Here is a 17,838-nt window from a genome sequence, read left to right on the forward strand (position 1 = left end):
TCAGCCATATGAGTATATTAAACCATCAATAATTTCTGCTCTTTTCCATACGTTTTTACTGTTAGGCTCAGTGCCTGCCTCTGGGGATAAGCGAAGGGAAAAAAGACTAACTTAAAGTGCACCATGTTGCAAGGATGTCCATTTTGCTTCATTCATTCATCCAAAAAATATTTATTGAGCATGCCCTATGAGCTGGGCATTCTGCAGGTGCTATAGATAGAAACTAGAAAAAATTCCTGTGCTCCAGAGATTCCAGTCGAGGGAAGAGGGAGAAGCAGATACCTTTAATACTGAGGGAATTAATTAGTAAGATTCATTCATTTCTTCCATAATGTTTGTAAACTATGTACAAGTACTTTGTTATGCCGATATATAGATGTAGTCCCTAACTTGGTTGAGTCATCTTATGAACAAACAGGACGTAATCCTGTCTCTGGTGCTCAGGGAAGTTACCTTGGAGGAGTTGCTCTCCTGTGGAACATGGAGTGCAAAGGAGAAGCCTCAAGCAAAGAGGCAGGAGAGAACATCCCAAGCAAAGGACTGGAGTCAAGATATCACACTGCATTTGAGAAACTGCAAGTACCGTAGAATGGTTGGTGCTGGGGAGCAGTAAGAGATGAGGCTGAGGAAGACGCACAAAAGAACGTGTACAGCATGTGAAGGAATTTAAACTTCACTTTGGAGATGAGGGTAAGCAAGAGAATAATATAACTAGCTTGCACTTTAGCTAGATCATTCTGCAACCATGTGGAAACTGGCTTTGTGTCAGGCGGGACTGGAAGCCAGGAGTACAATTAGGAGCTCAATACAATGATCCTGACAAGAAATAACAAGGACGTGAACTAAGATAATGGCACAGGGGATAACACAACAAAATAGGACGGGCTTGAGAAATATTTAGTAAGAAGAGACAGATTTTGGTGTGTGGTTAGAGGAAGAAGCTGAAGGATTGGAGGAGTCAAGGATGACTTCCAGGTGTCTGTTTTGGGCGCCAGCTAGATTACAGCACTGTCAGCTGATATGGCAGTAGGAAAAGAAACTCAAGGTAGATGTAGTTTTCAAGGTAGAGGCACCAAGATACAGTTTTTGCACTGAGGGAAAAAAATATTGGGAGTGAGTTAGCTTAAACATGTAAGTTGAATCTATAGGAGAGAGACCATATCAAAGTTAAATTATTTTTTTCTCCACCGAAGACTCTGAAGAGTATGAAAAAACAGGCTATACTGGGAGAAAATATTTCCAAACCACATACCCAACAAAGGCTTTGTAGGATATATAAAGAACTCTCAAAATGTAGCAGTCAGCAAACAATCCAATTAGAAAATGGGCAAAATATTTCATCAAAGACATGAAAAGACATTTTATCAAAGAGGATGTATGGCAAATAAGCATACAAAGAGATATTCAACATCAAGAACCATGTTAACAAAAATTAAAGAGGAATGAAACTTTAGACCACCTTAAGATATCCCCACACACCTAGTAGAATGGCTAAAATAACAGTGAGGAATACCAAATGCTGTCAAGGACACGGAGGAAACTGGATCACTCACTCATTGCCATGAATGTGAAATGGTACAGATGCTCTGGGGAACAGTGTGCAGTTTCTTAAGAAATCCAACCTGGACTTGCCATTCAACTCAACAATTAAACTCTTGGGCGTTTATCCTAGAGAAACGAGAACTTATGTTTACTTAAAAACATGAATGCTTAGAGCAGCTTCATTTATAATACCCTAGAAAACTGGAGGGCAGGGATGGAAGGCAGACATCCTTCAATGGGTGCATGGTTCAACAAACTGTGGTATTTCCATACCATTGGAATACTGTTCAGCAAACACCAGCAACAAACTACTGATACAAGAAACTGCGATGGACTTCATGGGAATGACGCAGAGTGAAAAGAGCCAGGTTTAAAAGGTTACATGCTATATTATCAACATTCTTGGATGTCATATAAATTATATATACACTCACTCACTGAGCGCATACAAAAGTGGTGAAATCTGAATAAAGTTTGTAGATTGTACCAATGTCTATTACCTGCTTTTGATACTGCATTACAATTATGCAAGATGTTATCATTGAAGAAAGCTGGGTGAAGGGTACACAGGATCCCCTTTACCTTTTTTCCAATTTATGAATCTATAAGTATCAAATATATATGTGTGTATATTTATATACATAACACATATATAAGTATATAAATATATATTTATAAATATAATATAAATTAAATAAATATATATATAAAGGTAGGTAGGTAGGGTAGGTAGTTAATTGATAAAGTCTGGTCCTTGAAGACACAGAAGAGTTGATTCTAAGGCACAGATGGAGGGATTCACAGTAAACAGGAAGGATGTCGCTTCTCCCCTAAGAAAGGATGGTAAATAGGTGCAGGTGCAAGGAAGCAGGTGGAAGGGATAGAGGGCCAAGAGGTAAAAAGCTAAATACCTAATGTTGTCTATTTTCCATGTAAAGTAAGAATCACAACTACCTGCCGCAAGTGATGAGGAACTAGGGTACAAAGCTTGAGTGAGCTGAAGGTTTGGAATACCCACTGAGGGAAATGGGAGAGGGCATATCGTAGGAATGTATTACCCCAGTTTCTTAGCCTCACATTATTGTCTATAGTGCTGTCCAGCAGAACTTTCTGCCATTTCTATCATGAAATGTGGCTAATGTGACCAAGAAAGTAATTTTTAATTATATTTAATTTTAATGTAAATAGCCACAAGTGGTTAGTGGCTACCTTATCGAACGGTGAAGCTAACAGATGCACAGAATAAAGAAGCAGTAAATTTTCAACCACAATCGGTCCTTCTGGGCAGTTAACAGAGATCTAGGCCTAATATCCAAAGTATACAATTTTCTTTCCTTTCTGCATTATTCATAATTCAGTTTGTACTGAAGCTGCAAATCAGTATGAAATCCTTGGTTCTTGAAGCTCCAACAACCAGCTTTCAAGCAATCCCATCTTCTATTATTTCTGAATTTCAAATCCCTTTGTCACACTTACATCCCAAATTATGTGGCAGCAAAGTCTTAAAGCGCAGCCTGAGAAGATCTAAAGCTGTACCCCATATGTGTTTTTCAGAACATTCTAAGGCTCAGGTGGTACGTGAGCCTGTCTACTCTCAGAGAGACAGCAATGTTGAGTCTGTCCTAACAGGTGTCCAAGCCAATGACAGAACCTCCAAACTCGACCATGCAGTGACTGCCCAATTTTAATTCATACCATGTCCCTCACATCTCACTGTGTCTCAAACACAGTGGCTGCCCGACAGCTTATGGGCGCTCCATAAATTACTTCCACAAGTAAACAAACAGATGAACGGTCAAATACATGATGTAAACTAAATTCATGAGTGGTGCTCCTCCTCACAATGACCACCCAAGTTCCAAGTCAGGCATCATGGTCCCAGCCTTTCCCTGACGCTGCTCTTTACAAATCCATGTCCCATATAAGGTAAAGGAATGGGTTGTGCTCACCTATGACAACATTTAACATAGAAATCCAGTTTAGTCAAGACACAACTCCTCATTCAAATGTGGCAGAAACTCATCAGGTGACATGTGTGGGGGAGAAACAAGGGAGTGACTCACTGCGGAGACATTCTCACTAGAGCCCCTAATTCCACCAATGAAAATTGCTGTGCTGGACTGTTCTAGACGATTCTCCTCCGGTCAGCAATTCTTTGCAAAAGGTAAGCCCTAAGTTCCATTGACTGAAGAAGTGTCCAGGCTTGCAGGTTCCTGAGGATTTGACTGGGTAAAGCAGTTTTGGAAATAGAGGCTTTAAGTGATTCAGAGCCAGCCTGCCCTCTGCTCACAAATTGGCTTTTCAGAGACGCTCTGAGGAGGGTTTGCAGTGGAGTAGGCCTTTTCCTTGTAACCTGAGAGCTCGCCTAATGTCCCTCAAGTATTTCCCTGATAGGGCAGAGCAACCTAACAGAGCCTTTCAAGGACAGTTTGCACATTAAAAATTGATGTAGCACTTTAAAGTTTAATATTTAAACAAAATGCTTAGTGTTTACAGGCACCACACATTTTCATAGGTACCGATGAGGGGAACAGTTTGTTGGGCTGGTGAAGCACCTACTGAAAAAACTGGTCAATATCCATGGTACAGATTCCTAAAAAGTTAATTCTGGGTTTTTTATCCTCTGAGTATTCTGGGATAATGGTTTTTCTTCAGGCTATGGACAATATTTAGGTGGGAGGGATTGACTGCTATGTCTTCCAATGGACACGACTAGTGGAAAACCCCAAAATTCTTGGCTTCTACACCAGCCATCCTCAACCTCTATTTCTGCAGGACATGGAAGGGTTGTCATTAGCTGTAAATGATGATACAAAAATCCAATTATTGAAAAAATCCACACAGAGTAAACAGAGTTCTTTCTGAGACAGGGAATAAAAGGTACATGGCAAAAACAAACACTGGCCAAAATCTCAAAGAATGGGAATTGGATATCTGTCTGTAACAAGCCAGGAATAGGAAAAACAAACCAAAAACAGGATGATTAAACAGTCCCATGTTTAAATAGTCCAGCTATATTCAGGTGGTATTTGAAGGGTAAAATATTAAGTGTGGTCTATAAAATACTGAGGCTGGTTCCATAAGCCACACAGAGGACCAGGCTCAATATGTTCTCATAGCCCCTTTGGGGTGCAACAGTGAATGACCTACCACTCACTGCTTCAATGCCTTCACTTATGAGTCAAAATCCCGGGAGAAAGGGCCTGATCTGTCAAGCTCAAATCACCCATTGCCTATCACCCAGGCTAACTGCCTGCCCCTTGACTGTACTAGAGACGGGCTCATTCATTCAGTGGCTTTCATTTTCTGAGTGTGGACTACAGGCTAGGCACTAGGGATACACCAGAACCGAGTAGACGAAATCTTTGCTCTCCTGGTGCTTACATTATAGACCATCTGGGGACAAAGTGCTCCAGGCAAGAAGAACATTGATGGCAAAGTCTCAGAAGCTGGAATGAGTTTGTCATGTTGGAGGAATTGGAGCAATGGCAGCCATGGGGAGAAGAGTGGTGTTAAAGTCATGCTCACCTCTCCTGATGTTTCTTGTCACGTAGCAGGAGCTCCACTAGGAGAGCACCCCTGGCCATTGGATTTAGTCACCCACTCACAATGCAGGAGAAACTTTCCAGTAGGAAATGGAGATGCTCTTAGGGAATGGGGCAGCCTTCTCATAAATCAATGTCTACTAGAATTCTCATCCCCATCTAGCTTGGTCCTGAAGTGAGTCCTGAAGTGAATCTACAGTTCAATGGTCAAAATGACTTCCATTATTTCCTACCAAAAGATACAGGAATGGGGGCAATAAACAATCTACAATAATCATTTGGGGGCAATTAGATATAGAAAAGGCAGTAAATAGTTTTGGTACCCCAGTAGACTCTTTGCGAAGGATGCCTGACTTGGAATTAGGGGACTAAATTTTTAAATATATATATATATATATATATATATATATATATCTCAGTACAGGTGAACTCAAGGAACTTAATACCAGGCTGGTTCTCTGTAGAGAGAACTCTGCTCAGTAGAGCACCCTGCTCAGCACTGGTTTCTGGTTTCTGAGCCTCTCCTCCATAATGACTGCCCAAAAAGACAAGTGTTCAATTCATCCAAGGGCAGAGGGCCTCTCTGCTTCTTTGTGCTTTTTTGCCCCTTTGTCCAGTGATGGAGGAGCAAGCCTCACAGAACTCAGGAAACCCATTTATTCACTAGATTACTGGTCTATTATAAAGCATATTAAAGGATATGAATCAACAGCCAGATGAAGAGATACAGAGGGCAAGGTCCTGAACAAAAAAGCTACTGCCCTAGTAGAGTTTGGGGACCCACATGGTGTCATGTGGAAGCATTCTGGTTGCCTAACCTACAAGCTCTCCAAACCCTACTCTTCTGGGTTTTTATGGAGGCTTCATTATTTAGGTATGATTGATTAAGTCATGAGCCATTGGTGACTGATTTCAATTTCCACCTCCTCTCCTCTCTCTAGAGGTCCGGAAGTAGAACTCAAAGTTCCAACCCTGTAATCATTGAGTCAGTTCTCCTAGCAACCACCCCTTCCCCATCCTTAGGTGCTTTCCCAAAGTCTCCTCATTAATATAAACTCAGGTGTGGCTGAAAGGAGCTTGTTATGAATATTAAGACACCTTTTTTGCCCTTATCACTTAGGAAATTCCAAGGGTTTTAGGACTTTGTGCCAGAAGCAGGGATAAAAACCAAATATATATTTCTTATTGTAAAACACAGTATCTTGTGCCCCATGGCTAAACTCCCTGCTCCCCACCCTCTGGCCCAGCCTATAGCAATCTCCCCCTCTTCTGAATCAAAAGCACTTATTTCCTAAGGTAATCATTTGGCAATTACCCATACCAACCTCACAATTACTTTCAATATTCAATTCCTTCTTCTGCAATTAGGCCATGAATCAGCAGTAGGGGCACAACCTATGCCTTTGTGGTATTAAACAGGGTGACTTTCTTCTAATAACACTTAGGATTTCATTGTTATTACCATTTCTCCACCTCTTACAGACCACCCAACTTTGCAAGCTTGTTATGGATAAAGAACATTATGCCCTGACCCATAAATATCTGTCCCTTTAAATGTTCAAGAACTCTGTAAGGATTTTAAAATTTCTACTTGGAGACAAAATCAAGACACAGAATGTTAAGTAACTTGTCCCAGTCACATTGCTATGAAGTGACAGTGTTTGAATTATTATGTGAGTTCATGCTGCTCTAGAACATATCCCCAGAATCTGACAGTGTTTAGATCCCCACAGCACTCTACATAGGAGGCAAAAGGCATCTTTTTTTTTTTTAAGAGAGATTGGGGTTAAAGAGTTGGAGGAAATAACAGATCAATATTGGTAGAGAAATCACAATGAATATATAATTTAGAACTAAGGTTCTTATCCTGTAATTGAACTTTTTGGGAATCAGTGAGTAAGCTTCAGGATGCTTGCGAACCATCTGAAATAGAAATGAAATGTACCAAAATATGTATATGTGTACATTTTTTTGGAGGGAGGGTCCATAGTGTTTTTTTAGATTTATTTATTTATTTGAGAGAGAGAGAGCAGGGGGATAGGCAAAGGGAGAGGGAGAGAGAGAATCTCAAGCAGACTCCCTGCTGAGCACACAGCCAGACACAGGGCTCAATCCCACAACCCTGAGATCATGACCTGAGCTGAAACCAAGAGTCAGACCCTCAACTGACTGAGCCATCCAGGCGCCCCGGGGTCCAAAGTTTCAATGAGATTATTAAAGTGAGTCTATGGTAGTCATTAGGGCTGATCACATATCTTCTGGCTTTCTCTCTGCCAGGTCCATTGCAAACACCTCTCCACCTCTAGAAGTAGGTATAATCATGTGACTTTGGGCCATGAAATGTGAGAAGGAACTTATGGCACTTCCAGACAGAAGCTTTAAGAGACAGGGCTTACCACCTTCCTTTTCCCTCTGGTAGAGTAGTTGGTGATGGTTGAAATGGCAACAGCTCCATTAGTTTGACTCCTGAGAGTCTACAGTCTGCTGGTGCCCCTGCCAACTCAAAATGGATATGTGGTATGGGGGGGGGAGCATTAATGCCTTATGCCACAAAAATCTTAAACTTATTTCTTACTTTGGTATATTGTAATCTATCATCACTGAGACACACCTATAACCCCTCAAATGTAAGGAGTCACTTGAATCTTAATGAACGAAATCCTAACAAAAGATGATTTCCAGGAGTAATTTCTTCTCACACTGATGAAAGCAAGAGGTATAATATTGAATTCTATTTTGATATTTCAATTATCTCTGAGTAAAATCTTCCCCCTCAATGCTAGCATAACACAAATTACTGTTCCTTCTTTTAAGTCACAGAAGCTCGTGGAAAAAAAAAAAAGCATACATAAGTGCCAGAAACTTCTAGAGAAGGAAGCATGAGTATGAACAGGTCATAGAGGTGAAGAATTCTTCAAAGAAGTTGGACCATTTTCTCTGCTTGTCCTGATGGGAGCTCTTATCACCTTGTGCATGAAACATTCCAATAATCACTTTGTTGATTTCCTTGGCTCAAGACTAACTCTCCAATCATAACGCATTATGTGGCAATATTAATCTTTCTAAATTGCCATTTGCAGCATGTCATTTTCTTGGTCATTATCAGGCCAAGTTTTCCAACTACCAAGAAGTACAAAGGTGTTGCCTTAACATCCAAGCCCATTCTAATATGGTGCCAACTAATACCTTAGGCATTGATTCAACACCCTGACTTCCCTCCATCTGTACACTCCATACCAACCAGACCAGTTGTGTTACAGTCCCCTGAACAAATTAGTCTATTTCCACCTCAACGCCTTTGATTACAGTGTTCCTCCTGCCTTTTCAGCAAAAAAGCTGAAAGAAATGCTTCTCAGGTACTCTGGCCTTCTTGAGCATACTGAAGCAGCCTTCCAAAGACTCTGAGCAGGATAGGGGCAGATATCTCCAGGCATAGAATATTGGGAACAGAACTAGAAAGCAAAGAAAACTCCCAAAGACTCAAAAAGCTGACAGCAAGGCTACAAAGCCGAGAAGGATCTTCCATAGTTCAAAACTCAAACAGTTCATCTGTACAGTAAAGAGATTCCTGGAATCTCACCAGTGTTCAGACTCCAGTCCCTACTGAAGAGAAAGTCCTAAATATTTGAAGCCAGTAGAGAATTGAATAAAGCTAAAGCTGCCACAAAGCCCAGACCCAAGTAAATTACAAATTAGTACTCTCTTCGTAGCAGCCTGAAAGAAAAAAAGAGTGTGTCTTTTTATTGGAGTAAATGCTCTTTATCTCAATCTCAAACTTTATTTCAAACTGCTTAATAAAATAGCTGGTACACAATAAGAAATTACAGGTTACATTAAGGAGAAAGAAACACTCAGATGAAGGAATCATCAGACAGGGACTTTAAAATAAATATGATACATATGTTAAGGCATCTATTGGTCAATTTGGACAATACACATGAGCTTATGAAGGATTTCAGCAGGTTAATGGAAATTATAAAAATAAACAAAAGGAAATGCTGGACATAAAGATTATACCAGAAATGAAGAATTCACTTAATGAGCTTAACAGCAGATTGAACACTGCAGAGGAAATGAATTATTACTTGAAAACAGAAAACTATACAAAGAAACTATACAAAAGGAAACATGAAGGTGAAAAATAATGGGAAAAACTGGAAGAAAGCATCTGAGATTTGAGGAGCAATACGAAAGAGTGTAATATACGTGCTATTGGAATCCCCGAAGGAGAAGAAGAGAGAAAATGGGGATAAAAGAAATCTTTAAAGAGATAAAAATCAAGGATTTTCTAAAATTGATCAAACACATCCAGCATCAAGCAGAATAAATACAAGATCAGCAAACCTCAAGCAAGATTTTATTTTTTTTATTTTTTTTTTATTCTTATGTTAATCCCCATACATTACATCATTAGTTCTAGATGAAGTGTTCCATGATTCATTGTTTGTGCATAACACCCAGTGCTCCATGCAGAACGTGCCCTCCTCAATACCCACCACCAGGCCAACCCATCCTCCCACCCCCTCCCCTCTAGAACCCCCAGCCTGTTTGTCAGAGTTCATCGTCTCTCATGGTTCGTCCACCCCTCCGATTTCCCCCGCTTCATTCTTCCCCTCCCGCTACCTTCTTCTTCTTCTTCTTTTTTTTTCTTAACATATATTGCATTTGTTTCAGAGGTACAGATCTGAAATTCAACAGTCTTGCACAATTCACAGCGCTCAAGCAAGATTTTAAAAAATAAAAATAACTAGGCATATCATAGTCAAAGATGAAAATAAACTTCAAAGCAGTCAGAGAAAAATGACATATTACACACAGGGGGCCAATGTTACAAATGATCCCTGACTTTTCTCATCAGAAAAAAGGGATGACAAGACAATGGAATGATATGTCTAAAGTACTGAAGGAAAAAACTATCCACCTAGAATTCTATAACCCACAAGAATATCCTTCAAAAACTGCAGTAAAATAAAGACATGTTCAAATAAATAGCTAAAAGAACTCATTGCAAATACTGCACTAGAAGAAATTCCAAAGGCTGGAGGCAAATGACACTGGATAGAAACCTTGAATCTGCAAGAAGAAACTAAGAACACAAGAAAAAGTAAATACCTGGGTAAATATAAAAGAGTTTCATCTTTAATATTTTTAAATTTCTTTAAATACCATTGATTATTTGAAGCAAAAATCATAATATCTTATTAGTTTAAAAACCATCCAGCCCTAGTCAGCCCCCAAATTAAGTGTTTTCCTGATTTTCCCATATAAACTATATCTCAGGGTAACCAAAGAGTTGATAAGGGCAAGTTCTCTTTACAGAAGTATACCAGTTAGTAAAGAAAGAAAGATACAATTAAAACATCAACATTTTGCAACCTCTAATGAATTAAGGGATTTAGGCAAATATCATCTACAATTGCTAACAGAACAAAAGAGAAATAACCAAGCACTCTATGAATATATATATATACACACACATATATACATACATACACACACACACACACACACACACATATATATATACATACATACACTCACTACTATCTATGGAAGTATTGTTGCCAAAAATAATTTAACCCAAATCTGATCAGTCCTCTAGAATTTTTTTTAAAGATTTTATTTATTTATTAGACAGAGAGATACATAGTGAGAGAGGGAACACAAGCAGGGGGAGTGGGAGAGGGAGAAGCAGGCTTCCCGCAGAACAGGGAGCCCGACGCGGGGCTCCATCCCAGGACCCTGGGATCATGACCTGAGCTGAAGGCAGACGCTTAACGACTGAGCCACCCAGGCGCCCCACAATCCTCTAGAATTGACAGACTCTAGATCTAACTACCAATTTACAGAAAATACAGAAGACTGAATATTCTCCAAGAGGTATCATATGTGAATATATGTGGCCACTTACTAAAAAATTCTTTATCAGAAAGAGAGGTACATTTTTCATTTTTATATCCTACCCGAAAATACTGAATGCGTTGAATCTACTAAAAAAAAAAAAAAACTCCAATTAAAAAAAGGTCACACCAGCCTTCACATGGCACTCACCTGAACCTACCAGAAAGATGTTACTTAAGTATGCATGAGCTCAAAAAAATAAAATAGCCATTCTTGATCCCACCAGCCAGCCCTACTCAGCCTCAAATGCCATCTCACTTCCTTATTGGAATGCTAATGAACAGAACACATTACACATTCTTCTATCTAATAACGAAGTGACATAGTTGAGAACTTATGCCTCAAGATCCATCACATGTCCTTTGTAGTATTGTGAGCACCCTCGCATAAATATCAAGACACTGAAAATAAATAGTGTTGACTACACTGTGACTTGGCTGAGAATGTATCGTTCCAGGTGATTTGTTACATATCTTAGTCTTATGTCTCAACTTTCTACTATAACTGGGGGGGGAAATGGAGATCATTTTCTCAAAGAAAAATAAAAATGAAGTGCAAGCCACTAATACATGAGCTATAGAGACATGTAAACATATTTTAAAGAGAAGCTCACAACAGCTGGAGCTTCCTTAACCACACTGGCTGATCAACTCCATTTCATCCACCATAACTGATTTAATATGAGAGTATAATTAGTACTGTTGATCACTATCTGGTGCCAGATATCCCAAATGCCCCACCTTTGTGCTAATTAATCTTGAAAACTTTCCAAGCTTTCCTCTGTGCTGCCTGCCTCTGTTCCCCGCATCAGCACTCACAGAGCATTCTACTCAAACTGGGCAATGAGAATGGCATCACTTGGTCTTGCACACAGTTGGTACTCAGTAAACGTTTGTTTATTGGAATCACTGTTCCTTCATCACAGTAATTTTCATTAGAATGGAAAACTAAGAATCAAGATTTAGGCCTGGGTTGGTTTAACTGGCATTGATTTGAAGGCCATGGAAACTGATGTGTTCAAGTTGTTACTAAAAAGCCATCTTTAGAAAACCCAAGGAGTCATCACAGGGGTAATTTGGTGGGAATACTCAGCATTGAGACCCTGAAAGCTGATGGGTTATACCATTAGGGTGTATTTATATGTCGCTAACCTAAACAAAATCAGTGGAAATCTAATGGAACTAGCCAGTGATGCTATTAAAAATCAGGCCAAAAGACTAGAGGCACTGCATAATCTCTAATTTTATGTGAACATAATTTTCATTAAAATATCTGCAAAATAACTAAGTACATTTGATAAATGATAGGACATACATCATCTTCAACGAAGATATGGTTAACAACCTTGACATCCTGGGGTCCCTTCCTCATTCTGTCCTGTCTTCCTGAAAAGTCCTACAACCTCATAAATCCAGCATTACTTTTCCATTCTAAGTCATCGCCTACACATACAGTGGGCTTTTTCCAGGAGCCACCACTGCAAACAGTCATTTAATGTTCTCTTAGGGAACTAGGTGTTGTATGGAAGTGTTGAATCACTATATTGTACACCTGAAACTGATATTATATTGTATGTTAACCAACTGGAATTTGAATAAAAACTTAAAAAAAAAAAAGAAAAGAAAGTTCTCTTAGAGTGGTAAAGGTGGAAGGTAGAGGATAATACCAAGAATGGGCCCAAGAACTGGAAGAAGCAAAGTGAAAATACCCAATTTGGACAATTATAGTTCAGCACCAATTGTGGTGAGCTCTGTGGCTCTTGCTCACACTTCCTAACGGAAAGTGCACACTGCTGCTTGGGGGAACTACACTTTCAATTTGAGAAACAATAGCCTTATAATTCAGGTTACTTAAAAACACTTCTTGAAAAGGGAGAGAAAAGGAACAGCCAAAGATTGGGGTTTTATGGCGTTTTAAGTTTGCAGTACTAACTTCTCTTGAAAAGACAGTGATTGTGAGTGCTAAAATGAGTCTAGTGAACTACACAAAAGCCTGCTGCAACGTGATGTACCTCTGTCACGCACAAAAAAATGAAGCACTTTTTGTCTCCATCTCAACATGCTTGTCTTCAGCTGTGCCTAGCAGCATCTGCAGGAATGGTCTTGGAGTTCAGCACAGTGGCAAGAAGACGAACACCCCAGCAGGATCATCATCTTACATTTTCATTAGGCTTTACTCTCTTCAGAGGGCTTACACCATGACAGCTCTCTCAGGCACCTCTCTGCTTAGTTCTTCATTGAATCCACTTTCTCCTTCCCTTCCTTGCTGGGGGCATCCCCCAAACCTCAGTCTCATCCACCCCAAATCTTCTCTCTCCATATTTTTCCCAGAGTGCACTGCTGTAACCTCAGAACTCTTAACTAGTACCTTAACTAGTTACCACCCCATTCTATATTGCACAGTTAAAAGTTTGCTACAAGGCTAGATCTTATGTCAAGTAAATAAATAAATAATAATAATAATAATAATAAGAGGGCAGGAGGAAACTTTTGGATTTGATGACTATGTTGATGGCTTAGATTGTGGTGATGGTTTCATGGGTGTAAAATTATCTCCAAACTCACTAAGTTGTATACATTGATTACATACAGCTTTTTTTATATTTAAAAAATTTTTTGGAGAACTTATCACTAAGAAAATAATCATCATACTTCTCAAAACTATTTGTTTATACTTTATTTCTAAACTAGTCTTTAAAATTTTTTTTTAAGTTGGTGGGGGATGCCTGACTGGCTCAGTCTGAAGAGCATGTGGCTCTTGATCTTGGGCCATGAGTTCAAGCCCCACATTTGGTGGAGAGATTACTTAAATAAATAAAATTTTAAAAATAAATAAACTAGCCTTGAAAATTAAGATTTAATTTTTCATTTGTAATATAAAAAGAATGCCCATATATTTAAGGAAATATAGAAAATATAATACCTAAACATAGAGAAAAATTTAGTTCCCAAAGACAATAACTATAAATCATTGGTTGTATTTTCTTTCTAGAATTTCCTATACATATTTTAATGCAGTTGCATATATATAATGCAATTCATATATATATGAATATACCATTTGGATTCTACTTTAAAATTTTTATAAAATAGACATATTTTCATGTTAGTACAAAAAAAGAACTTTAGCTCTAACCCCTATGATAATAATTCTCTCATCTTTAACTCCCAAATCAGAATATTTACGAAATATTTACAAGAGAATATATTTTTGAGTTTAAAAGTGATGGAAGGGGACACCTGGGTGGCTCAGTCAATCTGCCTTTGGCTCAGGTCATGAGCCCAGAGTCCTAGGATTGAGCCCCTTGTCCAGCTCCCTGCTCAGCAGGGAATCTGCCTCCCCCTCTCCCTTTGCCCCTCCCCCCCACTCATGCTCACTCTCTCAAATAAATAAATAAAGTCTTAAATAAATAAATAAATTAAAGTGATGGAAGAAATCATTTAAAAATTCAGGTATGTTTGTGCAAAATTTGTAGTGTCTACACTCCCAAAAGTAAACAAAAATTAAAAAGCAAACACTTAACCATAAATATACTGCCTTAAGTACAACAAATTAACATATATAAATATTATAATATATAATATAAATATTATGATATATAATAGATAAATCACAAAAGAAGAAATGCAGATCTCATACATATATGGGAGGAAAAAAACACTTGAAGAAATGCAAATTTAAACAATTTAAGCAGAAAAATAGCCATAATGTGGATAATTCACGCACCAAAATGCTCACATTGTGTTATCACCATAATATCAAACTGGAAGCCAACCTAGATGTACAACACTAGGGTAATGGCTAGCTAATTATGGTACAATGTATAGTAGGATCTATGGTGGGCTTTAGGGGATCTTCACATATTTCATAAAAAGAATACTTTTTCCCAAATAGTGAAGAGTTAAGCCTACTTGAAGAGGCTTCTGGGTAAATATGAAGGACTGGATACATGCATTATATCTGCTTGTTTCTAAAACACCACAGGAAAGGGGACAAGGGACAAAGAGAACCAGAGAAGGGACAATAGTGGACATGATAATTCAATAAAATTTCTGAAGGTGAAAAACAGATGGAGAAGTCAAAAATGACTTGGCAGAGCTGAAGGAAGCTGAAACCCAAGGGCCTGTGAAGGAGAAACTAATGAGAAAATGCTGATTCACCCCCCACAAAACCCCTGAAAGAAATCAGAAATCAGCAGTTTCAGCTACAGTGTGGGAGAAGCAAGTGAAAAAAAACTGGAAAAATCTTGTGGGGAATAGTTAGTCCTAGGTCCCTCCTTCTAATTGAGCCGTCAGACAACCTTTAACTCCCCCCAAAGAGATAGGAGATTTATTCTCGGCAGCATAGAAACAGAGATTCTGTACTTAAAAACACAGGCATGACAGAGAGTTGTGATGATGATGTCTCAGACTAAAAATGGAAATTAAGGGAAAGCCTGCACCCTGAGACTAAGCTCCCTTCCCCAGTCCAAGAGTGCCAGCAACCAGGCTTACCTCTTCCAAACCCTGGACTCCAGGACCTTTCTCTGGAAGACTGAATGGTCACAAAGAGCAGCTCCATAGACTCATGCATTTGGGGGCCCCTCAACAGATCCAGCTTAGACCTGATCATCCCATAATCAAGCACACCAGTTAACACGCCTCACCTACCTGCACACAGATTCCAGTCAGCATTTTAGTGCTTTACTCTTTAATAACAGTGCACAGCTACAGACTCTAGAAATGTCAGGCAAGTCTTCCCTCCAAAATAGACAGATCAAAACAATCAAATAAGAAAAAGTAGCTTGGAGGAAACAGAGACAATGCAGGAAACAAGAAAACTATAAAACTAACACTCAGAGGAATGGGAAGACATAGCACCCATCAAGTAAGAACAAAAGAAATAATCGGAAAAACAAGAAAGAGCTATAAGTAATTAAAATATGATGGTCAAAACTGACTAATGAAACTGTCAGAACCTTGTCTGAACCATATATGAAACTTCTATGTAGATTCCATTTGAACAGAAAGAGGCTTACTGATAAAAGTAAATTTTTAATATTCTGCTCTATACAATGCATTATTTTCAGGCATTTTAAAATCATAGTCAATAGGGTTCTTCATAACACAGAAAAATGCTTATGATATACCACTGAATATGAAAAGCAGAAAAATTTATATTAAGTATTACAGGGGTATGCTCAGGTATTAGAGGTATATACAGGTATATACAGGTATATATTACAATGTATTTTCACCTGTATATATGTGCCCATTGCTCTGTGTATGTGCTGACCTCTTCCTAGACTACTAGCATTTCTATTTCTCACTCTCTCCATCCTCCACAGAATCAAACTTATCTCCAGGGCAGGAAAGATTTTGCTACTTCATTATGGAAGTATGCACGATTCAATTTCCAGAAAAATTTATACGGAAAAAAATGTACCTTCTGCTGATAATCTGAATGTACCTTAGAAGTATGAGGGTAGTTTTGGCAGAAAATTAATATAAATCAAACAAAACAGCAAAATAAGGCATAAAAGGAAGACATTCAAAACCTAAGTTTCTAGGTAGGTCTGGATGGATAGTTTACCTCATAGGAAAGCTCCCTGGGGCCTTGCTCATGTCTATCACTCCTATTTTATAGGCAATTGTTACAGGTTTGGTGATCTAATTTTCAATTTCAAGCAAATTAGCAGCAACTAACAAAACCAGATGAGAACCTGAGGCATCAAGAAAAAACAGAACTCTGTTTATAAAGTTAGAAAAGTATGAAATACATTTTTTAAATTTCTATCCAAAATTATCAAAATTTTAAAAAACATTTCCAAATAACCCATATATCTGCCAATGGGTTGAATGATGAATGGAAGGAAATTGATGAATCAACCATGACACATCCACACAATGGAGTACTATGCAACCATGAGGGTGGCGTGAGAAAGACCTCTATATACTAATATGGGGTGACATTTAGGATATCTTATTAAGTGAAAAGAACAAATTGTGAAACAGGATATAGAATATGCTATGCTCTGTGAGAAAAAAAACAGGAGGACAATACATACTTGCCTGTTATTGCAAAAATTAATAGGAAGAATAAACCAGAAACTAATTTTTTAAAATGGTCATCTATAGGGACAGAGGAGAAATCAGGTAGAGGGGATAAAGATGGAAGTAAGACTTCTATGACTTTACATCTTTATATAATTTTGATTTTTTTTACTCCTGTAAATGTTTTCTATAATTCAAAAAATAAAATTAACCAAAAAGGGAAAGAAACTATTTAATTTAAAACAACACAAAACAGGGCACCTGGGTGGCTCAGTTGGTTAAGCGACTGCCTTCGGCTCAGGTCATGATCCTGGAGTCCCTGGATCGAGTCCCGCATCGGGCTCCCTGCTCAGCAGGGAGTCTGCTTCTCCTTCTGACCCTCCCCCTTCTCATGTGCTCTCTCTCATTCTCTCTCAAATAAATAAATAAAATCTTTAAAAAAAAAACAACACAAAACAAACTTAAATATTTATCAAATTTTTAACATAACCATGCGAGGACAAAATTATTTCAAATGTTTTTTAAGCTTAGCACATTGTTATCCAATCATTAGATATGTTATAAAGATAAAAGAACCACAAAGAAATCTTTATCTTCACTTAGTTTTTTGAACTAGTAATATTGGTGCTATTGTTTTAAAAAATTGTAAGGTAAAGCAAATAAGTAAACTGTTAGTGTTATTAAGAATTTAGATTGTTAATTAAGAAAGAAGAGGTATCTATGTAAAATCAAAGGTAAGATATAATGTATAATGTTGAATTTGAGTTAGAAATATCATTATTATTTACAGCACATAAGCCTTCCTCTCAGGCTTTGAT

The 17,838-nt window shown here is 38.3% G+C and overlaps 1 pseudogene; it reads left to right on the forward strand.

Moving 5' to 3' along the window:
- Positions 1-480: 480 nt before the first annotated feature.
- LOC102730217 (adenylosuccinate synthetase isozyme 2-like) overlaps positions 481-17,838 on the forward strand; it is a 47,547-nt pseudogene continuing 30,189 nt past the window's right edge.

Source organism: Leptonychotes weddellii, chromosome 14 (assembly GCF_054177405.1).
Source record: "Leptonychotes weddellii isolate Sample4059 chromosome 14, ASM5417740v2, whole genome shotgun sequence".
NCBI lineage: Eukaryota > Metazoa > Chordata > Mammalia > Carnivora > Phocidae > Leptonychotes > Leptonychotes weddellii.